The 26,588-nt window shown below is 44.9% G+C and overlaps 1 protein-coding gene across 1 annotated transcript in view; it reads right to left on the bottom strand.

Moving 5' to 3' along the window:
• Positions 1-26,588, bottom strand: part of LOC138504803 (spexin prohormone 2-like) — a 157,318-nt gene that overhangs the window by 83,311 nt on the left and 47,419 nt on the right. The window lies entirely within an intron of this gene.

The following is a 26,588-nucleotide window of genomic DNA, read 5'->3' as shown; positions in this document are numbered from 1 at the left end:
TTTACACAGTGCAAAAAACAGTAAAGGAGATTGGACTTGTTTTTACTCATTCTTGTGGCAATTCGTAGTGCAAATGACGAAAAGTGCACAGAGGGGAACTTTTTCCGGTTTGATGCAAACGTAACAGATCCCATTCGTGCAATAATTGATAAAGTTTTAAAAAATGACCACAGAGCCAATTTTAAATGAGCCATAACAGAAATCAGATGTGAAAAACCTCGTGTAAGGATTGTATACATTAGATTGCCGTCAGGACTCATTTTCACTCTTTTGGGGGGGCAGATCATTTCACTGACCTTTCCACTCTCCTATACAAACACTGCAGCATTTGAGGCAGCATGGATTTTCAAGCTGCGCAAATGCTGTGGATTCCTATGGAATCTGTCTGCTTTTTACACCAGCAAAAAGCAGGCCAACTACATAGGAATCTATTGTAAATGCTGCCTACCAGGCATACATGCACAGCGGAGTGCAAAAGTGTGGGGCACAAGCGTGTACACAGCCTGTTTACATTCCCCTTTTCCACTCCGACATACACATGAGGAACATGACACAGTGCAGACCTGTGTACGCAACAGTCACAACGTGACGAGTACTCGCCGGGTTTTTATGGGGAGTTCAAACATGAGCCCCGGTGTGTTAAATGATGCTAGGGTTCGTCCGAGGTAAACTGACCTCTAGCAAAAATGCATTGTGGTCATTTTCAAATAAATGCAAATTGAATGCCGGGGACCAGCAATGCTTGCACTTAGGTGCTGTTGGACCATTTGCATGCTATTATTTTCCTCTGCAAGGCAGATTGCAAAAGTAAACCTGAAATCAAGGCAACATTTCCTTTACTCTTTACATTTACCCCCTACTTTAACCAAATTAAATGCACCTGCAAATTAAGCTTTGCAGGCAGCATTTACTAATGGATCCCTATGCAATCTGCCTGCTCTTTAGCCGGTGCTCATACGAGGTGGATTCCAGATGAAGAGCTTCCACAAGACGGAGCAGGAAAGCAGGGCAGCCATGTTAACTCCTCTTGGGATCCTCCTCCATCTTGGGTCAACAGAAAAATGAGTTGGAACCCAAAGCAAAGGCGAAAAAGCATTACACTTTGCTTTTGTGCTTTCATGATATGCTCCAGCCAGTTTTAAAGTTATGGGTAGTATGGAAAATGTAATGCTCCATGAACTATATTGTGTGTTGTAGGTAAATTATATGGTGAATTCCTGCAAACAGGTCATAATTGTGCAAATGTGGAGCACCTTTTGTACATGCGCTTGCATCTTTGTATGAAAAACAGACAGAAAAGCTTTTAATTTACTCCGTAAGGTAGCTATGAGTAAGAGAATGAGGTTTTGTTTAGTAGATTCTGAGAACAGCACTAGATTCCGTGGTACGGGGTGGGGGTATTCCAAAACGTTATGTGAAAATATGTACTTAAAACCTTCTGAATGTAGGATTCACTGATTTTAGGACACCAGACACTGGCAATTGGTTCCATTTATTTGTAAATGGCTGCCTACATATGTGAAAGCGACAATGTGTTTCAGTGGTTACCAGAACCTTTAATTAGGAGCAGTGTGGGTGGGGGCATTAATTCCTGTCTCTGGGGTTCTAGGTATGGTGTGACTTTGGGGCACTGCGGCCTGATCCGTCCACATGATACGTCTGTTTCCAGACCAGCCATTCCAAAGGAACTAACGTAGCCGCTTGGCAAAAGCATTTTGCACCTCACAAATTGATATCCTGGAGTGGTAGGAGGACTACTGTGCATATGAGCGGGTTGTATGGAAAGGAGAGGCATTTGCCCTTATTTTCACCCCCCTCTGAATAATGGCTGGAAGCCAGAGAGATAAAAGACAGATTCTCCAGCTGCATGCAGGGAACTCCTGATCTGCATCTGTGGCGTGTGCATCATAAGGAGAATCCCCCAGGATTGACATGAGAAGCCATCACAATGTTCATGGGGAAATCTCCTAAACAAGCTAATGAGGGTTTCAGAGTGATGCCAGACATGTAGGTGCCCAACAATTTATCACCTTAAGAATAAATGACAATATTAGGCTCTACCACAGCAACAACAGGGAGACATCGTAGATCTCCGAGGGCAGGTGAGATGTGTTCCGTAGGTTCAGGCCAGAAGATCAGTTATAACTAGGCATTTCACGCCTTTGAAATATTGTAGATTTGTTTTTTTTTTTAGGAAAACCTATATGGCACGTTCATGTAGACCCGTTTGTCTTGAAATACCATCAAATTGTGAATTCATTCAAAAGAAATGGGGCTCATAAGAATCTGACGGTGGTAAATACAAATGCAAATACAAAAATAAGTTGAACAATCGGGGTGGATTTGGTACATTTAACAGGGAGAAACATATGATGTAGTCTTGTTCTTAAAATGGATTGCTTCTCTGTGTGTCAGTCCAAGAAATAATTCATTCGGTTGTAGTTAGAAATAGCTTTTTATGGACCTATTGTTTCATGGGTCCACCCATTACTCAAAGATGCAATGGGAGCCGACCTAAAGTCATGGAGAGGTTCCATGGACAATGTTCATGGTTACTAGGAATCACACCCTGGTTAAGCTCGGTTTACATATTCTGAAATGGAATTACCACCAACCTCTAAATTATGTTATTTGATGGTAACACTAAATATTTACACAGCTATGAAACATCAGAATTGCAGTAGGATGTGGTATTATCAAAATGGCCACGTGATGGTTTGCCAGAGGACACTGTGCACCATCTGAGGGACCTGTCTGCTAAACAAACCTCCAAAACACAGGACTCTGCTTGCAAGTCTGGAAGCCAACACAGCGCTGTGATTGGCACCCAGAGGGTCATATGACGCACATCCGCCTTTATTCAGTCTGTCCTGGGCATGCAGCCCAGCATCTGCAGCCAAGGCACAAAAGCAGCAAAAGGCAACTCCCTGTTTGGGCCTGCTAGTGCTCGAAAGGGCCCTGGACCAGAAAACCTGCTCAAGCTAGGACTTCTCCAAACTCACCCTTTACCTGACTCCTGCGTTCATGCATATGGATCCTTTCAACCATTGACTTTGCATTCACTGCATAGTTTCTGCTACCTTACATAGTTTCTGCTACCTTATAGAACCAAGGCACATTACTGTTTTGGGCCTGTTAATTGTCTTTTGGTTATTCAAGCCCAACTCAAAACTTACACCAGCTTCTTCACAGCCATCCACCCTTCCCTTTTCACGGACCTACCTACCCCTCCCCCTCTCTCTCTTGGACTGCACCCTTTCTTCTTTATGTTCACTTTTCTATTTCTTCTACCCTGCATCATGAATCTTCACTTCGCTCCATTCCTCCATCTCCTCTTCTTCTTCCCTTCTCTCATAGTCTTAAGTCTCAACTTGATCTAACTTCTACACCATTCTCTGCCCTCCTCAACTATCTCCTTCCCACCTGCACCCCTCAAATAAGACACTACCATTCTCCAGATGATCTCTAAACTCATCTAACTCCCTCAACTACAGCACATTTGCTCTTCTCCCCACATCCTATTACCCTTTTATGTGTTACAGAGGGTCCAAAAACCAAGTCTACCTACATCACTGAGTACTCTTATCACCCGCAAATTTCTCTTCTTGCTATCACAGAAAACTGGATCTTCCCTCATGTCTCTGCCACGTTAGCAGCTCTCTACGCTGCCTCTGCAACTTTCTCCCACTCCCCCTGGTCCATTGGGAAGGGCGGTGGAGTGGGGTTTCTTATCAATAAGGCCCTCAACATTGCCCCTCTACTCCTGTTTGACATAATCTCTTCCTCTTTTGAATACGCCACTATTGAACACCTCCCTCTGACTCCTCTTGCTCTCTATCAACTCCCTGGTCCTCTCAACTACTTCACGGACCTTCTTCTCCTTGAGTCACTTCCTACCAACATCACCATTGTCATGCTTGGGGTGGGGGGCTTAACCTGCCCATGCCTTCTGCAGCTACCTGCCTCAAACTTAACTACCTTCTATCTAACCTCTCCTCTACTCCCTTCACAACCAGCCTACCTGCTCTGTTGGGAACTCTCGTGGTCTTGTCTTTTTCTCAACTTGGCTCTCCTCCTCTGACCTCTTTATTGACCCCACTCTCTCTGATCACTACATTGTCTGCTTTAATATCTCAGGCCCGCCACCTTGTACTTCTCGTCTTCCCTCTTCAATGACTAAGAGTAAATAAATTACAGGCAGACTCTCTTGTCCCTTCCCGTGATTATGTGGGGACCTCTGTCATGTCTCTTTCCCCTAATCATGCCTCTTCCATTGACACAACTTTCTCTGACTATGCACATTTGACCAATGCTATCGTGCTCAATTATTCACACAGTCCCATCATCAGCCTTGGATCACCTCTGAAATCCAGACCATCAAAACAAACATGTGCCATGACCTATTGTGCTGGTGTGAATTATGGACACCTACCCTATTCCTAACCTGCAACAATTCCCAAGCTTACCTAACCTCTACACTGGACTCCTATGTCACAAACCTAATCTCTTCCCGTTGCAATCACCTCCGCAAACCTTTGTCTACACTCCAATCTTTACGCACACTTTATAAGTCAATATCTATTGGCTCCTCCGTTTCTACTAATGATTTTGCTCTCTACTTTTCCTCTAAAACTCATAGTCCTCTCACAACCCTACTTTCTCCCCTTCCCAACCCTCCTTCTGTCCACCACCTCCGACCCTACCTCTTCTACTCTCAACTACTTCTCCCCTGACTTTACTATCAAATTAACACCCATCCTTCACAGTGCCAACCCATCTTGCACTCCTATTGACCCTTTTGCTCCACAAATGGTCAAAGTTAGTCTCAGTCACTTGCCCAGATATCTCTGAACTCCTGTCTCTGCTGGACTCTTCCTTGCCTCCTTCAAATCTGCAACTGTCTTACTCTATTAAAGAAACCATCTGCTGATCTAACTGTCACAGCAAACTATCGCACAGTTTCTCTCCTTCTTCATTATTAAAAAGTCATTTAGCGGGTGGTCTTTGACTAGATCACTAAGTACCTTAAGGATAATGGCCTAGGAGATCCACTTCAATCTGGCTTCCATAGCATACACTCCACGAGACTGTATTCATGCATAGACTCCAATTTTGTCTCTAATACCACTCTAAATGCTCTTCTATATTCATAGTTTTTGACCTTTCTGAAGCTTTTGTCACTGCTGATCACTCCTCTCTTCTCCTCACTCTCCAGGACCTTAGGTTTTGTGGATTTGCTCTTGCCTACTACCTGCAAGATCAATCCTTTAAAATCTTTTGCAACTTGCAAACCTCTGAACCCACCCCTCTCCCTGTTGGCGTTCCCCCACGATCAGACCAGTCTTAGCTTCTTCCCACCTGATCTTCTTGCTCCCTTGCTCATAGCTCACAATCGTGGGGCCCTCTTTGATAGCAACCCTGACTGCAACAATGTATCACTGCCTCTGCTGCTCGTATTAACCTCATCAACATTCGTAAACGTGTCCTTTTATTAGTAACCACTCTACATAATCTCCACTCTCATGCTCAAACTTGACTATGCTCAAGCCTACTTATTGGCCTTCCTCTCTACACGTTCCTCCCTCTAGACAACATCCTCAACTTTGCTACCTGCCCTTTCTACAACCTACCTAAATCCTCCCCCACTTTTACTTAGGGACAACATGCTGGTTAGCTCTCCATGCACAACTGCTCTCTTTTTATGTTCCTTCTCCTAGTCTAAAAAGCTATCAATGGTCTTGCTCCTCAGTACATATCTTGTTGTATCGCAGTTTAATCTCCATCTCATTCCCTCCAATGCTCCTCTGCACTGAACCTCACTATCCCGTACCCTTCCTGTGACTCCTTTCACTTCTGCACTTTCTCCTTTCTCCCTCCGCTCCACAGGAACCCACTGCCTATAACAATGAAAGCCTGCCCAACTGTGGATCTCTTCAAAGCATGGCTTAAACTTCACTTATTTTCTAAAGAAGGCGCTCCCCCTCCTTCCTACCTGACCACACCACTGCCTCCAGTGATCCCTGATAATGTAATTCTATATATTTATATAGTGCTTCTTTTTAGTTTGAAGCGCTTGCTCCCTTAGGTTAATGCTACCTTTGTAAGTCACCAGTTTTCTTTTTATATTTTTTTCTGTTCATTTTGTCCCTAGTATATGTCCCACTGTATTTCTACCCTCATGAACTGGCTGACCAATTGTTCTAATCTTTGTGTTATTGTACATGCCCCCTCTGTGTGAATGCCTTTACCATCTGTAAAAGCAATCAGATTCTGCCTTGCCAGGAACCAAACGTACACTCTAAAATCTCAGACAAGGTATGCAGCCTAATCCCACAGCTGAATGTGAAGCCAGCACTCCATCTGTGGTCCTTCAACGGCATAAAGCTGTAAATAGAACTTGAAAGCCTCTCTCAAACCATACGCAGGCCTCACTCTACCATGTAATGAAAAACCCTGAAAAAAACAGGGGCTCTGCCAGCATCTCTAGATTGTAAATATAGTGTCTATAAAAGCTTGGCCTCTTTGTCTGTTCTTCCTCTGGTACCATCATTCCATTAAGGTTGTGTTTAAAGATACTCCCTGGAAGACTTGACTTTACAAGATCTGAATGCAGGATTATTCGCACAGGGAGACGGAGGGCTTGGGGTGGCTCTGCTTCACACACATACCAAACATATGAACTAGAAGTGGTTGTTAAGTTAGAGAACCCAAGCATCTCCTCCCTGTCTCTCATAGCTGGCTCCAAGTAGAGTTGAGGGTGTTAGTAGTGCATACCAAATCGGAGCAGGAGAGCAACATCAACATCACTATCAGAAAGCATTGCTTCAGCGAGGCCAAGCAGGGGGCAGATGCTACCCATCACCCAGGCCTTCCATGTCTTTACTTTTATTAGCTAACATGCTGTAACAGTTTGCAGACTATCAATGGATGGTTTCCGCTCATCTCTGTCTGTCTGCTTCTGCTAACAAACCTCTGCTGATAGTAACTGTCCTGTCCCAACAGCATCTACCTGACATCCTCTTCTATGCACTATTACTGTTATTCTGGTGGAAGCAGTCAGGGCTCTATAGACGGATACCTCAATTCAGGTGAGACTGTCGCCACAGGGCACCCTTTCAGAAAGATTCTTACATTAAGGGGACTTAAGCAAGGCTGCTCGCTAGCCCCATTTCTGTTCAATCAATACATGGCTGATCTGGGACACACTGAAGTCTGTCCGGGCTTTCCCCCTGAGAATTAATGGCACTCAGGTGCCATGGGTCCTATATGTGACGATTTGGTCTTCATTGACCAAACGCAAGTATGGTTGCAGCGCTGGCTGACCGCCTTCCAACTGTATTTGGAGGCAAATGTACTCCACGTAAATGCTAAAAAAATCTAAGGTCCTAGTAATGTCGTCAACTCAAAGAAAACACCTGGGAGGGGTAGTAAATAGGAATGTCAATGACCAGGCGCATCGTAGGAAACTCTGGACCAAAACTATATAGCTAGCAGCACAGGGAAGAGAACTGAATAGGAGATATGGGACCTTCTCAATGCTCCCTATGATTGCCTTTTATAAACAAAATGCAGTGCAGATTCTAACATTTGCGGCAGAAGGTATGCTGAGCCTTGGACCTTTTTGAAGGCCATTTTTGGTGAAAGGTCCTAAGACTATCAAACTCCCTGCCAGTGGCGGCCATCCAATTTGAGCTGGGGCTTCAATCGATGGAGTCAATTGTAACACAGAAGACAATATAACTGTTTGGGAAATGTGTGACCTGTAATAATATTCCTCCATTTGAAATTCTGAGAGAAAATGACCAACAATCGGCAGATAAATGGGTGTGGATTTGGAAGGAGAAATGTGTGGCCATACTCAGGCACAGTGATATTCCCCTAGAAATGTTGACAGGGAACCCGATGAAGGGAAAAAGGAAACTGCAAGAGGGACTGGATCCTTACTCAAGAATTTATAATAAACTAGCCTTCGGACTAGATCGTGGGAATAAGCTGCTAAACCAAATCCCCAGGTATCTGTAAAAGTTTCCCATGGGCCACTATCGGGATCTATTTATGAGGACACGCCTCATTATGCTGCCGTCAAGAGAGGTCTAGCTGATGAGGAAACAAATGAGGGAAATGGATGCAGTTTGCAGACATTGTGGAGAAGATGGGGCTACTGAATCACTATTCCATCTGATGGTGACATGCAGAGATCTGACATAGCTAAGGTACCGCTATTTGGGAGTTTTCATTGATCAGTCGAAATCATTATCAACTGGGGAATGGTGGGAAATGTTTTTAATGGGGGGGGCGGGTAAGCCTGGTACTAGCTGGTATGAAATTTGTAGGATGTATTTTTTTATAAAGTGACAGGATAAGGTTTTAAAGAAGAGGACATGAAGGGAACTTTGTGGTTGTGTAATGGAGATGTTTTGTAATTGTAAAAGCTTTACTCAAATAAACCAAACACAATAATACAAGATAAACAAAATGATTACTGTTTTGGATACTTGTATTACTCTGTGGCCTGCATGAATATGGGCTGCAGTGCTGTGCGCTGTCTGACAGAAGGCATGGGAATGCCAGGGAAGGACCCCCCCCCCCCCTTGGCAACACCTCAGAGTAACTGACAAGCTCAAATTCTACGTTGGCTTGTGGGCAAAGGTCCAATAATGTGTGCAGAACACAGAAGGTGATCATATCCTACTTGCAATAAACAGACAGGAAGCTACATCATGATAGCCCAGAAAGACTGAGAAACTTAAATAAAGATTTGTTGATCGCTTTTGCTTTCATCATCTGAAGGGATGCTATCCTGAAAACGTTAAGATGTGGTTTGGGGCAATGGATCTGGGAAAGGCTCAAGAACCTAGAACTTGCCAGCTGGAGGAGGCCCATGATTTGACAGACTTTGTGGTGAGAAAGAAAATGGGAAAAACCTAGGAGGGGCAACAATGCATTGGAGCCTCGTCTTTATAAATGTGTGTGCCCCTTGTCTTATTTGTCCCCCCACGGTGTAAGAACCCAACGTAAACTAATGGTTATTAATCTCAGATGTATCAGACCTTCACTTTTGACCAATATTTATGTCATGACATAGGGTGGCAGAGTGGGATTCTCTGACCTAGATAATTTAATCTACCCCACTGTTTTAGTATAACAATCTGGTCTTCTGACGTCCTCCTCCTAGCTTTTAATTAGGGAATAGTTCTGAGGGCAAACCCATACTCTCTGGGGAGTTGGAAGTCTGATAATAACCTCCCAGAAACCTGTGATCTATCATTTCCCTGCCAACCTGAAGATGAGACCAGGGATGAAACTGACCTGAAATGAACCTAAAATCGACCTTCACCTTTCTACCATTTACAGTGTTGAGAGTGACCTAGAGGTACTGTCTTATTGGTGATCCAGATGACCACTCATTTCTCCCAAGCGAAATACAAGGATAAGGGCTAGTACTTACCCACAGACATAGAAGATCACAGAAAACCCAGGACTCGGACTTAGGACCATGCTGGACCATTAGTGGGACCAAAATTATCAGACTGTGGGAAGTCCCCCCTCACCTGGTTTACACTCACCCCATGAAAACATTTACATACCGAAACACTCCCTAGTTAAAAAAAAAAGATTAAAATGTGTAACTGCTTCAGAAGTCGAATCCCCTCCAGAAATGGACCAGGCAGCAGCAAGCTAAGGAGCTGTAACAGCATCGGGTAGAGACGTGGGCTCTGAAACCTTGGAGACAGAAGCAAATACGTTGGTAGTAGGAGAGCTGGTGGTTTAGGGTCAGCTGAACACCCAGGCCCCATGTCTTCCAAACCTCTTAGCTGTAGTATATTACGCCCCTGCTGAGTAGGCATATATAAGAGTCTAAATGGAGATCAAGCCAAGTGCGATATTCTCAGGGACGGTATTTTGTAAAGACCAGGATTTGGAAAGGAAAATCAATGTCCTAAAGTATGGGAAGTCAGGCTGTTACCACAGGAACCACCTCACCAAATTGTGTAGGATCCAGAATGTTTTAGAAAAGTGGATAAGAGTATGACTTTGGAGGACAAAAAGATTGCCCGGTTTTGGAACAACTCCAGAACTCCATATCTCCTTACTTATAAAGACCACTCAGGCAAATACATCAGCAGTCCCTGGAACAGGTGACCCAGAAAGCCACTGGGGATCAACATGTGCAACAGTGGAGACTGGTGCTTGCTGAGATGCCCCTTTGAAAATCAAACTCTACCATGAAAAAGGGGACCTATCCCAACAACACAACAGACCTGGGAGTGGATTAGAAGAATCTAGGATGAGTGGGAATCCTCCTAGCTGACTAGGCATAACTCAAAATTAAAATACCTCCTTTGCCACTACAGGGAAACTTGCAATTCGCTGCAATACAGCAGAAAGCTAAGACAATTGGCTAGGCTAGCCCCCATGGCTATTCTTCCAAAACTGATGGACACAAGGTATTGTGTCTTATCTGATCTATTTTAATCTTGTTATTGGACATTTGTGTGACTCCTATACACAAGTGTTACCAGGCGACCACAAGACAAAAATGATGTGGGGAGGTGGGGGCATAGGAGAAAAACAACAGTAACGGTCGTGATATTCTTACCGTGCAAGTGTAGAGATAAAAAGGGCAGGGGTTTAAGGAGGAGTGGAAGGGCTGGGAAGGGGGAAGGGGTAGAAGTGTGGGAGTGGGTGGCCCAGGGGGGACGGGAGGTTGAGCAAGTGCTAAGGGGAGCCACTGAGGGCAAAGTGCCAGGGGAAAGGGAGAGAGGGAAAGCTGAGTGTGATGAACAGGGGGAGACTAGATCCAGACTAGTCAGGGAAGGGTGTCTATGGGCAAGAGCGAAAGGTGGCCCTAGGGGTGACTGTTCAAGGGGGACCTGGCCCCAGTAAGACTCAGAAGGAACCAGGCACCAGTCGCAGCAGCAGAGGGACAATTAGCAAGGGAGGTGGAGAGGGGAGGAGGAGAAAATCTTGAGAAGTTACTGGAATTTGAGAAGGTCCGGCTGAAGTCTGAGGGGGCCAGGGAGGCCATTGCAGAGGGAAGCTCCTGCTGAGGAAAGAGATCTACCTCTCACTCTCTGCTAGGAGGAGAAGGGTAAGATTAGTGGATAGTGCCGGTATACAGATACTGATTGAGACAGAAGCCAATGCTGAGATCTTAGCTCAAGGAAGGGCAGGAAGGAAATATATGTCGTTCCTCTTGGAGGATCAGCCCATTCAGACACTGTTCCACTCTGGAAGTTGGCAGATGGCTGTCCATTCCATTTCCAATATGATCTACCCAGAGCAACTTTTGCCCAACCACCTACTCCCTATTAGATGCATACATGGAGAACAGGAGGTATAGACCAAGGATTTGGGACAATTGTTGTGGGGTCAGAGTCCTTCCAAACTGTGGTGGCATTGCTACCTGGATTATTAAAGGAGGTTATCATCATCATGCACCTACAGCATTTTGATGACTGGTTCTGTGATACTCAAACGAAACCTCCAGTTGTTGATAATCGGACAAGGACCGGACATAAAGCAGTGGTTGATTCTAGTGATGAACCCAATGTGAAGAGAGAATGACCCTGAGGCTTTTTAGGACAAGCCATAGCTGAATTGGGAACTCTAGAAGATCATCCTTTGCACAAACACGGGCTGAGAGCAGCAAGGGAGACGGGGCAATATGTGACAAAGTCCTTTGCCTATCGGTTGGGATGGATAGTGGTGTGACAAAGCAGGGCTGGGTGTCTCTACATGCTGTGTGATGACTTACCCCACCATACGATCCACTAGCGGAGCCCTAGGTCTACTGTCTACTGACAGATACATTCCCTAAATTCCCAATGTCTGGTTCAGAAACTGTTTCTCTTACTGTGCAAGTGAAAGACTTTCGCTCAAAGTCCCCCAGCGATAATTGTACTTATCTGTGAGCTCTCTGTGAGATGCAGAGCAAATAAAATGTCCATCATCGTTGAGGCATCAGCACAGGAGCAGCTGGGGAAGGACACCTTAGTAGGACGTGATTGACGATGTACAACACAGAGCTGCCACTTTGATACATATGAGCAAACCACAACTGGAAATAAAGGTGGCAGACAGATTTTTACAAGTTTGGTCCATAGAGTGCAATGCACACACTTTCTTAAACGAAAACCCCTTGAAAAGTGTAGCCAAATGTCATCAGCTTATCCTGATAAAGAAACCATAACAAACTCCAGGTTCATGTTCTTGTGGTGTGCCTGGCCCAGGGTGAGGGGATAACTACCTAAAAAGTCCTTGCTAGCAGCGGGATTTGCATCTAGTGTTACAGACAGGTGCAACACGTTTTTGGAGAGAACTTGAGGATGGAGAGGGAAACAGAAAGTGAGCAGAAGAGAAAAGGCGGAAGGAGATTTTTGCAGCAGAGGAAGGAGTTGAGATAAGGTGGGGACGAGGAGAGAGGTAGTAGCATGAGATATGGAGAAGAAAGTAACATATGGGGGTTACAGGAAGAGAGGGATGTTGATGCAGGAGGAGCTATTTTACATCAAGAGGTGGCAAGAAGAGAGGAACATTCTAAAAGGAGGAGGGAAAAATACAAACCCCTTTAGGAAGGAGTAGGAAGACATCCAGTGCACAAAGGCTTTAGACAGGTAACTATGATCTGGGTAGGTGGCAGGGATTATCACTCTATTTGAAGGGAGTAAGCCTATGTTGGAGCAGGAACTGTGCAAGAGCTTCAAATTGACTAAAGGTAATTAACCTGAGCTGTGCCTGGCCTCCTTGCATGGCCCATGTCCTAACAGGGCATGCTGGGATTCTAAGATCAAGCCTATTAGTTATTTAGTTGAAACTCGGTTTCACACAATTGCTGATAACATCAGATAGAGATATGCCTACTATTTAGGGGTTCTCTTGTCAATTTTTCATTCAGTAAGTCAATCTATTCCTTTCATTCCATTAGGTGCAACTATATCAAGCAGCAAGAAATCCCCTCCTGCACACTCAGAGGATGGCAGTGATATTTAGGTGAAGTGCTATAAGCAGGATTAGTACATAAACGTTCAGGTTCGAAATTCAGAAACCTTACCGCTCCACAGTTGTTCATTCTCTTTCCCAAATCTGTTGCAACTTTCAGCGTTCTCACTTGTAGTAAATGTTAATTTTTTATTTTTTGTGTGCTTTCAACACCAATTTCTAAATTCCTGCATGCATGCAAACTGGGAATACATTTGAAATGTGCAAAAAAGGATTATTTTGGGGATTTCAACCTGCAATTAGACTGTGTTTACCATATTGGGAATTGTGAAACTGGACGTACAACATGATTGTCAAATTTGGAATGCATTGGATTGGGGCAAACAAATATAATGAGGTTGTTAAATTGGAAGTATATTGGGTTTTGTTTGTTTGTAATGCGCGCCAGACCCGAAGGTATCAGGGCGCAAGGGTACAAGAAGGCTTACAGCTTACTTACATACAGGTAAGGTACAATGAGTAAAAATTACAGACATCGAATGGATACATAGAAGATAGGGTTACATAAAGTATGTAATGATGAGACAGTAAGGCAGATTTTAAATAATATAATACAAGTGTGCACATAGTATGTGTTTTATATATACAAGGTGGTTCTAAGTTAGAGGGGCAGGAGGTGGGAAGGTTTGATGGTTGCGATATTCATTATCTGGTAGCCAGTTACTGGTCAGAGTCTTTGAGCCACTTAGTGAGGTTCTGCCTAAATTTAATGTCGGTTTGGTCAGCTCGAAGAGGATGGGGTAGGGAGTTCCAAAGCAGCGCTGCCTTCACTGAGAAGCTGCCGCCGCTGGCTTTGGAGAGTTTGAATCTCGGCACAGAAAGGCAGTTAGTGTTCGGTGTTCTAGTAGGGCTGCACAAGGCTTTCCTATTGATTCCCTCAATGAGGTATTGAGGCGCTGCATTGTTAAGCATTTGTGTGTGAGAGAGGCCGTTTTCAACTTTATTTTATCGCTGGTGGATAGCCTGTTATATTGTCTTCTCCATGCTGAGGTGTGTTCTTTTTTGGTGATGTTTAGGGCGGCTCTAAGGGCGTTGTTCTGGAGTATTTGTTTTGATGATGTAGGTTAGCGTCAATGTAGAGGGAGTTACAATAATCCAGTTTGAATAGGATTAGGGCACTAGCTAGGGTGATGCGTCTGTTTATAAAGAGGAAGTGTTTACCTGCTCTGATAAGTTTGCATGTATATGTAGTGGCAGAGGCCATGGAGTTTACTTGTTTGGTGAATATAAGAGGGATGAGCTAGTGGTAACTTCAGATAAATGTTGACTGGGGTAAGGTTTGGGGTAAGGTTTAGGCTTTTTATTGTTTTTGATCCAGGGGGTTTGTGGTGTGCCGAGAGTGGGGTTATTAGGTTTTGTCGTTTTTACGGTGAAGGTTTGTCTCAAATGGTGGATGCTCGGCTGCTTCGGTCAATCAAGGACCAGGCAGGCGGTTCAAATAGCTTCGGCAGTCTGGCACGAAGTCTGGTGTTTCTTGTGGCAGTGTTGCAAGGGGTGTTCAGGAAGGGTTGCATACTCGAGGTGATCAGGTTGCCAGATGGCAGGGCAGGGGTTTCTGCTAGCGATGCTGGAGGCATGCCGGGTAATGGTTTTCCCATGTTTGATGGAGTGTGGCTGACAAGTGGTGTTGGAAGAATGGCTAGTCTCATAGACATAAAGAGAAGGCTCCGAGTGCATAAGATAGCTAAAGAGGTGAGGTGTAGCCAGATAACGAGCATAGTTGCCTTGAAGTGGGTAGGAGTACTGTAGAATGTGAGAAGGTAATGTAGCATTCGGCTTAGGCTTCAGATTAGGTTTCAAGAGGGAAGTATAACTATCAGGATGTAAGAGTAGGCTGATTCGAATTTCAAGTGGGAGACCTACTATTCACAATGCAAGAGCAAGCAGATTTGATTTTGAAATGGGAAGCATAATAGTCACTATGCTGCATAGCTTTCACAATGTGAAGTAGGCTGGTTCGATTTTTACATGGGAGACCTTATGTTCACAATGCAAGAGTAGGCTGATTCGGTTTTAAAATGAGAAACATAACAGTCACCATGCTACAGTAGGTATACCATTCATAATGCATGCGAGGATCATTAGACAACTGAACCGTTTAGCAGCCATCCGAGATAAACGGGAGTGAGCATGTACATTGCCTTTGGCGCTTAGCGACATTCAGGCAGTTCAGTCATAAAAGCCAATGGCAGTTGCATTAGAATAACTATCTTGCCAGATATTTCTACATGAGCTAATGCAACAAAGCTTAATAGGAGACAGCGGACGAGGAAGCAACAAACTTGCCTCAATGTGTGTGCCAGTAAGCGATCTTCCAAGGTATGAGGAGGTAGCTTATATTTACGAGTCCATGGCAGTGGGCAGTAATGCACAGTTTGCACATATAATTAGTGCCTCGGGTGTTAATCAATCGGCTGACGTGTGTATAGTATTGTGGTGTAACTTATCATGATATGGAACGACATGAGTTCTCATAAGAATCTGGGTAAAGAGAGGCCTCGATCAATGTCGAGCGAAGTGAGAGACACATATTTTATTGGTGATACGTTTAAGGAAGTCTTACAGGCGGCAGAGTCTGCAGGCTAGATAATCGGGCTTGTAAAAACTCGAGGACTCCAGATGTCGATGGGGGTACGTATCAACTTGTAGACAGTATTTTGAGGGGCGTACCCGAGTATAGTTAGTGTGTCATGTTTTTAAAAGATCTGATTGTTGCAGCAGTGTAGTTCTGGAACACAGTTGGGTGATGATCAGACCAGGATGTCTGGCTGATGGCGTGTACGGCAGTGGACAGGCTAGGGACAGGAAATGGCCTTGGTTCATTGGCCTTGGTGAGGGCGGGCTGGCTTCGTCTGCCAGCGTCAGATTGGTGCTAATGTAGCACCCGAGGGCCAATCCGGTGTCTGCTTGCCCAATCGAGGAGGAAGTTAGGCTGCAGGTATAGAGGTGGTGTGTGGAACGGCCATCTTGGAAGTGCAGCCTCGAGGTGCACTATGGAGGGTAATGCCGATCACTGTACAGGCAGGCCAGTAGTTTGGCACGTGGAGAAAGTGCAAATGAACACGTCTGGTACACACACTGTGGGAAGTGTGATGCGGCGAGATTTCCGTCGTGAAGCTAAGAATTTCAAAATAGCTTCCAATTAGCTGTGCTCTTACCAGAAAGGTAAGGAGAATCAGGTTCGTCTCATAGGGGTGGCCAGTGCAATATATTAGTATGCCCCTCTGGCAATGGCATTATAAAACCTGGGAACACGTAAGGGATTAACCAAGAGGTGTGAATGACAAAAAACTGGTGAAAAGAAGCCCGTAAAGTTTGTTTTTGTGCAAAACATGTATTATATATATTTGGGGTGGGGAAACTGGCTAATATTTCTGATTGAAATACATTTCCTTTTGATATTGTTCTTGGGCGTTGTTACAAAATGAATGGATTTGTCTGCTTTTATGAAATGTCCTTGAAAATGCATATATATAAAATTCTTAGGTATGTTACCGTACTCGGCTGATGCAATTTATCAGTGTTAGGCTGCCCTCTGCTCTCCCAATGGCAAAGCGCACCCACTTCAAAAACAGCTACTATTTCAAACAGAATGAGCACGGTTCTACACAGTCACCTTCACCTTCCACTATCACAAACATTCAGAAGTTTTTTCTTTCCACCCCCACTTCTCTCCATGCAGGGCATGGTGGTTCTAGTGTCAATGAAAAGTTAATTACTGGCTTAACGTTTCAATCTCTAAAGAGTGAAATGCAATAGGACAAATGCCTCCTCACGAGCTAAGACTGAAAGTAGGTGGTGTGATTATGCTACTATGCAATCTTATGCAATCATGGGAGCTCTGCAATGGAACAAGGTTGACAATTAAACATCTACAAAGGCGGATCATAGAGACCCATTTGATCGAGGGAACTTAGATACTATTCTTATATCGCGCATACCTCTCATTCCATCCGATACATTTAGCCTTTTAAATCACCATTAATAAGTCACAGGGACCTACAGCCCCTTCCTGGAAGTGATCAGAGGTAATTCCGATATATAAGAAGGACAGAAGTGGTGACCCTATGAATTACTGACCGATATTGACCTTTAAGATATGCTAGAATGTTGTACGTTATGCCGGGAACAGCTCGTATTTTATGAAAATCACTGGGAACATCAATCTGGCAGAATGCTGGCTGTGCATACTGCACGTTAAGTATACTGAAAGTATGAAAATGGAACATATTGAGGTTGTCAAACTACGGGTCCGACTGGGGTTATAAAACTGAGAGTATAATGGTTTATCAAACTGAACATACTGTGGCAGGACAAACTGTACATGTACTGGAGTGGTCACAATAGGAACATACGGGTAGTGGGCAAACTACACTGAGGCTGTCAAACTTGTAATACATTAACAAAGTGAAAACTGTGTAGTCAGAGTTTGCCAAAATGGAGAAATGCTGAGATTGGCACCCCCAGAATATACTAGGATTGACAAATTCAGAATATCCTGGGATTGTGTAACCTAGCAGGAGGTTCGGTTGTAACACTGCAAATGCACTGGGGTTGTTCAACTGGGAGGGTAGTGTGATTGTGTCAAATGGGAAATGTTGGGGTTGTCAATTTGCGAGTACTCTGCCAAAAGAGGAATCAACTGGAATTCTGCAAACTGAGCATACAGTTGTATTCTGGATCTTTGGAATATACTGGAATACACTGGCATTGTGTAAACTGGGAATATATGGGGCTATAAAACTATGAGTAGACTGGATTTCGCAAACTGTGAATATAACAGGATTACACCAGAAATATTGGAAGCGTATACTAGAAGAGGTAGAGTTGCCGATTACTCAATAAATTGGCGGCAAGTCAAGTATGTCTAAATCTTGCAGGACTACTCCAAAGTGGATGCGAAGAGCTTGTTGATTGATGCTAATTTTTCTCTTATCTCTGCGTGTCTCCCTTGTGTTTTGCCCTGTGCCTGTACTGTTTTATGTTGGGGGGGGGCATATTACTGTATGAATTGTCAGATCTCTGCTGTACTGTGCCAGATAGGAACCTGTATTGTTTAGGTTCTTGTCATATTCCATTGAAATGTCTCCGTAAAAATAAAATTGAAAAAGGTTGGAATTATATTCAGATTGGGAATTATAAAATATAGTGGAATGTATGAGACTGAGTACACTGCGACTGTCAAACTGAAAATGTGGTGAGATTATTCATTCAGAATATATTATGATTGCCAAATTATGGGCCTACTGAGTTTGTCAAACTAAGGGTTTTCATCATCATCAAGTTTTATTTCAGATATAATAGATACTTTAAAACATATATACAAATATTACTTGGAAAATGTACACACCCACATTTGCATAATTAGCTAAAGAACATACATACAAGCACTAAATATTCATTTAATCATTCAATCCAAATGGATGCCTGATAAGGACATTTTAGGAGAAGCATGCACATTGTAAAATTGTACCAGCCTATTCCCTGGTTCACAGGTTAGATTGATAGCAATACTAATATTATGTAAACTGACAAAGTACAGTTCATATACATTCAGTACAGTTCATATACATTAAATCAGTTAGCCTTAAGGCCATATTATGTACTAGCAAGTGTACCCGTACTTCGCACAGTAATTCATGCTTCAGTCCTAGATTGAAGTTTATTTAATGAAGTAAACAATGCTTCTTTGGAGACAATATTGCTAGTCTTCCCTGTAGGAGCTAGTGTGAACAAATTGTCTTTGTTTCCAACTCTGGAGCAGGCCACATAAAGCTGACCATGAGAAAAGCATGAATCCCATAAATCGGTTCCAGCTACTTTGAGTTGGAGTGTTGAGATTGCACAGCAACATTATTGGTGTCCCGATCTACAGCCAAGGCAGCAGCGAACTCAATTAAGTGCCGTATGTGTATGGCTGAAGCGTATAAGCTTGAAGTGCCTTACCCGTACGTGTACGGCTGAAGCATGTACACTTCGTCCTCTTTAGATGGCATACATTCTACAACTTCCGTGGCAAATTAAGTGTCTGTTATTATCATGAGAGATTTGCCACAATGTGACGGACAATGTAATTGCAGACACTATTGAAGAGACCTGCACCGTTAGCTGTCCCCGGCATTACCACAGAATCATCATATTGTGTCACTCGCATGACTTCAAAAGTGAGTGCTGCTGATGCCATCTAGAATGCTGATAGTGTGGAAAGTGGAAAGTTTAGGAACAATGAACTGCTGAAATTCAGGAGCAATGATCGTAGAAATACATCAGAAATATGGCGCAAAGGGCCATATGGCAGGGGTTAGCATTGCAGACCGCTTTAAAAAATTATCTGAAAAAGGTGTATTTTATACTTGTTACACTGTCTACACCATGGAGCCTACCCACATGCCAGATTTCAGATTTGTAGCATGTTAGGAACTATGTGAACATTCAAACAGACACACATATCCAAGCATTGCAGACGGCAACATTAGAAACATTTATATTTTATACTTTTACATTGTCTACCTACCCACATGCCAAATGTCAGGTTTGTAGCAGGTTGGGAAGTATGCTGAACACACGAACAGACACACACACACACACACACACACACACATACATATCCACACATTGCCCTTTTATATATCTAGAGAGAGATTAAGGTAACATTTTTACAGAAACCATTTTATCTAAAAAGCCTTGCCTTTTTCGTCAAAGTATCAGTAAAAATACACCCAGTGCCTACTTCTCCCGCATATCTGGCAGCATCATAAGGTGAAAAAAATGCAAACTAAACCGAGTAAATCTTAAAATATGCAACATAGGTACAAGATCATGCATTCCAAGATATGTGTAGAGATAACAAATGAGCAGCAAATGTGCATCGGTCTCTGTATAAAAACTATCACAGATACAAAGCCTACATTCATTCAGCCAAAGTCGGACCCTGCTGTACGATGCTTATTCCCAGTGGTAGCAACTGGGAGCAAGACCTCATAACTAACCTATGTTCCTATAGTCCAGGCGTGACTAGGACGCATGTACCCCAGAGTGGTAGGAGAGGAGAGTGGTAGGAGAATTCCCTGCCTTCCGGGTGGAGATCCCGCCACACGTCTCCGATTCCAAAGGCTTCTACAAAGCTGGCTAGGTTAGTCCGGCGATTCGGGTCTCTACTGCGCAGGTGTGTGCGATCTCGAACATTATCCATTACGTCTCCTCCCATGATCAGGATGTCTGCAGTGTCCATCGTAAGCAGTGGTGTTATGTCTGCTATCAGTGTGGCTTGTAGTGCAGGTGGGGCATAGATCGCCAGTAGGGAGATCGTTTTGTTCCATAGCGTGCCCGTGACATACGTGTACCTGCCACCAGTGTCTTGATTCGTGCTCGTGAGTATGAAAGGAAGTCTTTTGTGTATCAGGATTATTACCCCTCTGGCTCCCATCGTGAATCCTGCCTGTATTGCCGTACGGTAATTGGATCGTTTGAATAGAGCATTGGTTGTGCCAGCTAGGTGGGTTTCAGTTAAGAAAGCTATGTCTGGGCTGTGTCTGTTGAGAAGTTGCCGCACTAATCGTCTTTTCAGACTGCTTCCCAGACCATTTACGTTCCAGGTGAGGAGTTTTAAAGTCTGAGTTTTAGTGGCTTGTGAGCTCATTTAAGCGTTCGTGGATAAGTGGCGACGGTGCTCCGCTGATACTGATCATTGTGTGCATGCGTACCGTGGCATAGAACAACAGCCCATTTCGTTCTACATTCTGTGTCGTGAGTATTATGAGGTTCCATCGAGTTTGTCCATCCTTTAAACATAAAAACAGATACCCAACTCCCCCCTCCCTATACTTCACCCCCAACTGAAGCATCTGTCGCCCAATAGTAACTCAAACTCAAACTAGCTTCTAAATAAGTTTTAAGAGAGGGTCCTTTTCAGGGGGGGTGGCCCCTCTTGCTTGCGCCGAATGTTAGTGTTTTGCATAGTGGGGTGGTTCTCATGCTACAGCTGGTGGTGTAGCAACAGTGCATTCATATAGTTTAGTGGGGCATTCCGTTTCTTCACTGCATGATGTTACTTTGTTCAGTGCACTACCGGTTCCGCAGCAGGTTCTGGAGCCTCTTGTTCGTTTCGTTCCAGATTTCTCCTTGGGGAGGCCCGTTGTGGTCCAGGCCTGGGTCTTCCTCTTCTTGTTCCTGGTCTTGTGGACCAATCTCCTTCGATATGAGCCTCGGCCCATCTCCAGGCCTCCTGCGGGTCTGTAAAATGAACTGTTGATCCCTTGTGATAGATCTTGAGTTGGGCTGGGAAAAGCAGGCCGTATTTCACTTTCATCTGCGCCAATTGCCTCTTAAGTGGCTCAAAGGATTGTCTTGCGCGTTGCAACTCCCGGGTATAGTCTGGGAAAAAGGCTATTCGTGATCCATTGTGTGTGACTGACCCATGTGAGCGTGACATTTGCAGGAGAGCGTCTCTGTCGCGATAGTTTAGAAATCTAGCTATTATTGTCCGAGGCGGGGTACCTGGGGCCGGTTTGCCCGATGGCATTCTGTGGGCCCTCTCTACAGAGAAAAATTTTGAGAAAGAGTGGGGGTCAAAAATGTCAGTCAACCACTGTTCAAGGAACAACTCTAGACACGGCCCCTCCTCCCCTTCCGGCAGGCCCAAAATGCGGACGTTGTTGCGACGAGACCTTCCTTCTCCTTCATCCACTCTGGTTTCCAGGGTTTTTAAGCGGGACATGGCTTGGGACAGCTGTCTGTTTATCCCACTGATGTTGTCTTCCGCTTCTGAAATACGGTGCTCGGCTTCAACGGTTCTGGACGTTAGTTTCTGTAAGTCATGCCGCAGGAAGGAGACATCCGCTGCGAAGCTATCCATCTTGATTTCCATGGCAGAGCGGGAGCTAGCGATGGCAGCCATGATGTCTCGTAAAGAGAGGGGTGCTTCATCCAGCAGGGCGGTCGGTTGTGCAACCACTCCCGTCTGAGACGGTGTGGCAGCGACGGCAAATTGGTCCATGCTGCTTTGGGTTGATGTTTTCTTTTGCCTGTCTTTTCCCATCTCAGTGTGCGTTTGGCGATGCGGTGGAGGGATCAATTCCGCATGGACAGTCCCAGCGCAGTCGCTGGCCTCCAGCTGGGGTCGGTATCCGCACTGGCGCCTCTACCCCGTGGCCTCTCCTTCGTTATGCAGTGCGTTTGTGGCTTGTCTCTCACCGGGAGTAGCCGGTAGGTGGGGTTTGTGTTACAGAACGCCACTCATCTGGGATTATAAGTGTCCTCCCTAATGGGTCTGACATCCACACCCACACGAGACGGGCCCGCGGCGTATCACCAGTCTTCAGCCGGGCCCAGCCCTCACTACTGTGCTGTAGGGCCCCTCCGTTTCCCACACCTCCTCCTACGTATGGAGAGATCACCCCCTTTCTCTGGGTATTGATCTTTCAGGAAGTTCGAGAGGGTCTAAGAGGGGTGGGGGGAGGGCCTACTTACTTGCTGTGCCTCTGGGTTGTTTCCAGTGTAATCGCCGATCTCCCTCCACAAACCGTTCTCCACATGGTAGCGCAGGGAGGAGGGTAGGGCTTGCCACGGGATCGTCACCAGGCCTTGGCTGCCAACCCGTATACAGATCGTGGGCCAGCGGCTCACAGCGTGTGCTTCTCCGCGCCTTCTATTCCCACGGCGTGTTATAAGTGCTCAGTCAGTCAATGGTGCCAATTGTTTTGCACATAGCTTGTGAATCCCGCAAGTGTCAGCGGGTGGGTTTGTCGCTGCGTTCCAGCAGCAGTGCCACCACCCCGCCGGGATCGGCCTCCACACAAGGGTCCCCCGTGCAGGGAAGGGAGAAAGCACCAACCGCCACAGTCGGGAGGACCCCTCTCTCCTCCGCCCCTCCAGCCACCAGGGCTGCAGTCCACAGCGATCGCGGCCGACGCCGCTCTCCACAGCTACCACCGCCGGCACCCGCGGTGCGAAAGGCAGCACCGGTTCCCAGCCGGCGAGGATGACTTCACCTCCGCTCCTCGGGCACACAGCTCCTCCGGTCCCACAGGCCGCCACTGGAGGTCCCCGCTCTCCGGATCCAGGGAGGCTCCGGTCGTAGCAACAGCGCGCCTCTCCCCCAGCGGACAGGCACGGGGAGTCGGCTCCGCACGCTGCGTATCAGCCGCCGTTCACAGGTAGCAGTTGCCGCTCGTCCCGTTTCACTGCGACACGGCACAGGCAATTTCCCCCACTGCAGGCACCAAGGGGTTCTGTCCGTTAGCAGAGACGCGTTGAGGCGGCCATCTTGGAGGCGCTTTTCGCGCTTCACGCGCTGAAACTATTACTCGCCTTAAAACCACAAGGCATAGGTTTAGCAGGCCGAAACTTCACACGGAGCTGCTTCTCACAGTTAGCCAAATATACTTCAAAATTCAGGTCGCTACGACCCGCCAGACAGGACAATGTTGTCAGGATTTTGTCAGCAGCATGAGGAGCTCACGGGACTCACGTCTTCCGAGCTCGCATGCTGGCCACGCCCCCGCTGAAGGGTTTATTAATCTTTGTGCTTCCAAAACTGTTCTCAAGCAATATATACATTGCAAGAGTATGTTTGTAATTTTGATTTTATGTGCATGCAAGCACATATGATAAAAACACTAAATGCAAATCTATGAACATTTAAGCGCTATACGGAAACAAAATGAAGTGTACCATCGACCATTGCACTGGCTGAACCAACAAAAGAAAGAAAATGGAAGATATACATTTTGTCAGTATTGAAATTATGCAAACAGAAAGAGGATGAGACATGTAATTACAAAGTGAAAGGAAGTTGGGTGTTTCTTCTAACAGAGCAAAATGAATGAATGAGCTGACAAAGACTATGGGCCTCATTACGGCTTTGGCGGTAGCCATGCTGCTATTGGCGGCATGGCTGCCACCAAAACCGGGTCCGAGTCCGGGTTCTCATAATGGGGAATTGCCGGGCCATTTCGAGTTTGGAGGGCCCGGTAATTCCTCCCTCTGGGAACCCGGGCCCGGACCTTCCCCATTCCCATCTGAGCCCCCGATTACGACCGGCCCGTTGTTAGCTTCTTGGTCCCCTCGCGGGACCCGGTAACGACGTCTGGTTTTACCAGGCGTCCTTACCGGTTCCCGCGAGGGGACCTCGTAATTTTGCATAATGGGTTTAACGGGTCCACCTCCATTAGCGGAGCCCGTTAACCCATTACGCAAAAGTCGTAATGAGGCCCAATGAACTAGTTAATTTAGTTTGACAAATTACCACCTACATCCGTAATGAGGAATTTGCTTCACCAAATGTTAATTCTTTAAAATTATGCACCACAATCATTTGCGGAATGATCATAAATCAATTGGTTATTCAACTGAAACATGTTTTATAAATGGGGGCCTAAAAAATTATTATCTCTAATTAATGTGACTATTAAGAACATTATTTGTGCGTTATTTGGTTGTAGCTGTATAGTTCGGAAACCTTCAAAGAACAGATATTTTAGCCTATGTAAGTTTTTGAAGCCTGTTTATTCCTATTACCAGTTTTAAACATCATTATCATTAATATCAATAATAATCTGTGGTGCTTTGACAAGTTAGACCTTTGATTATTCTGTTTTCAGGTTCTACATGCATGTAGAATATACAGGTTTTAACCTCAAGTACCAAGCACGAGTGTGCTCGTCCTTTTAGCAGAGACTTCAATAATATCCTGGCACTTAAAGGGTCCATAGTTTGTGTCTATCATCAATTTGGAATGATCCATTCCAACAAAGTGCCCTGATAAATAGTATCTTTGTTAGTCCATGATTTGTTGTAATTCGTATTTATTGAACATGGAGGTGGACAATGATGTTGGATGCCATCAATTTGAAACTTCAACATGGCTAATATACCGTTGTCTCAGGTAACTTTAATTGAAATGTTATTTTGCTTTTTTCCACTAATTCTTGTGAAATTGAGAATCAATCCCAATCCTTCCAAGTGACTCTGTTTTTTCATCTGAAAATCTTGAACATAAAAACTGAGAATGAAGCATGTATAGTGTTATACGTTATTGGAATGCCAAGCTCTGTTTACAGATAAGAATGAAATTAACTAATATCTCTGGACAGAGATTATGTCCCTCCAGTGTGTATAAATATTAATTGTAATATCTACATTTCTCGATGATGTGTAGTTACTGAAGAATTGTATGCTTTTTATGTAAATATTTTCCTTCTTTTGGCTACATTTTAAATGTATTCAATGGTACTGTGCTGTAATATTTTGGGAAGGCCGAAGACAATTTATCTTACTAAAATCCAATCAAGTATTTAAGCAATATATAATGTCTACAGTGAATGTAATTAATCTTACAGATGTTAGTTCTTCGAAAGTAAATTGGAACATCTTTCAGATTTTTTTTAACAGAAATTTATTTAACCTGTGGCTGGTCAATTAAAAAAAAATGTTTGTTTGAAATTTTAGTAACTATCGATAAAGCAATAGTCTTGAGTAAGTATGAATGAGACTCAGTGACACATAGGTCTTCATTACAAGTTTTCCTGAACAATGCCAGTGACACTGCCAATCCGGTAGCACCGTTATCGGCTACCAGAGCGGCGGAATCACCAGCATATTCCTATAGCGCGGGCGCACGCATTCCGCAATTACACAAATGCTGTCTTCGGCCAGACAAATGCTGGTGCTACCATAGGAAAAAATGCCAATAACAGTGGTTCCATCCCCATATTGGCAGAAACACTGAGAATTGCAAATGATACTGAAAACACAGACACGGAAACAGTCTGGCGGCCATTTTGGAAAACTCAATCCAATTTAAAATCAGGCATTTCCTTTTGCCATCCATACACGGTAGCACCCCCAGGATGAATGGAAGCTCGAAAAGTAGGCTGCCTGAAGTCTGGCTCCGGAAGCCTTGCTTTTTGGAGGCAGAACTGACTGCGCTCACTCACAACGTTGTTGACAATGCTGAGACACTGTTTGGCCGGGACAACCGCGGCACAAGCAAATGCTGCTAGTCGGCCATATGGCATGAGGTGGCCACGAAAGTGACAGCAGTGGGGCCAGTCCCCTGAAGGACTGCCACATTATGTGGGATGACTTGCGGATGTGCAACCTACTGGCAGCCCACCACCGGGAGACCATGGCCACAGGAGGCGGGACTGTCTTCCCCAATCAAGCTCATGCCATAGGAAGAATGATGCAGCTACATAATGCATCTGGAAGGGATTGAGGGCGTTGGAGGTGCAGATGCCGGAGCAGGGACCCAAGGGGAGGGCGGTGAGTACACCAAGCCACACCAGAATCCCCAGAACCACACAAATAGTGCACACACAAACAGTGGCGTTACACAAACTCGGCAACAAATCACGGGTCGTGCCACACTCTGGGCTGGCCTACATTATCACGCTTGCACAATACACACAAACGTGCTTATGAAGGGGTATTTCACACTGTACTCGGAGAAAGCCAGAGTGTTTGAAATTGTTTTGCAGGGTAACACCAATCCATTACATGGAAGTCACCAACAGTGCACAGGAACATTCATGTTTTGCTATTAAAAATGCCATGCCACATTAAAAACATGTCCCACTGGCTGCATA

The sequence above is a fragment of the Ambystoma mexicanum genome, chromosome 11, assembly GCF_040938575.1.
Source record: "Ambystoma mexicanum isolate Mex_15411 chromosome 11, UKY_AmexF1_1, whole genome shotgun sequence".
NCBI lineage: Eukaryota > Metazoa > Chordata > Amphibia > Caudata > Ambystomatidae > Ambystoma > Ambystoma mexicanum.
Note: the sequence above shows the minus strand (reverse complement) of the source record. Positions and strands in the feature narration are given on the sequence as shown.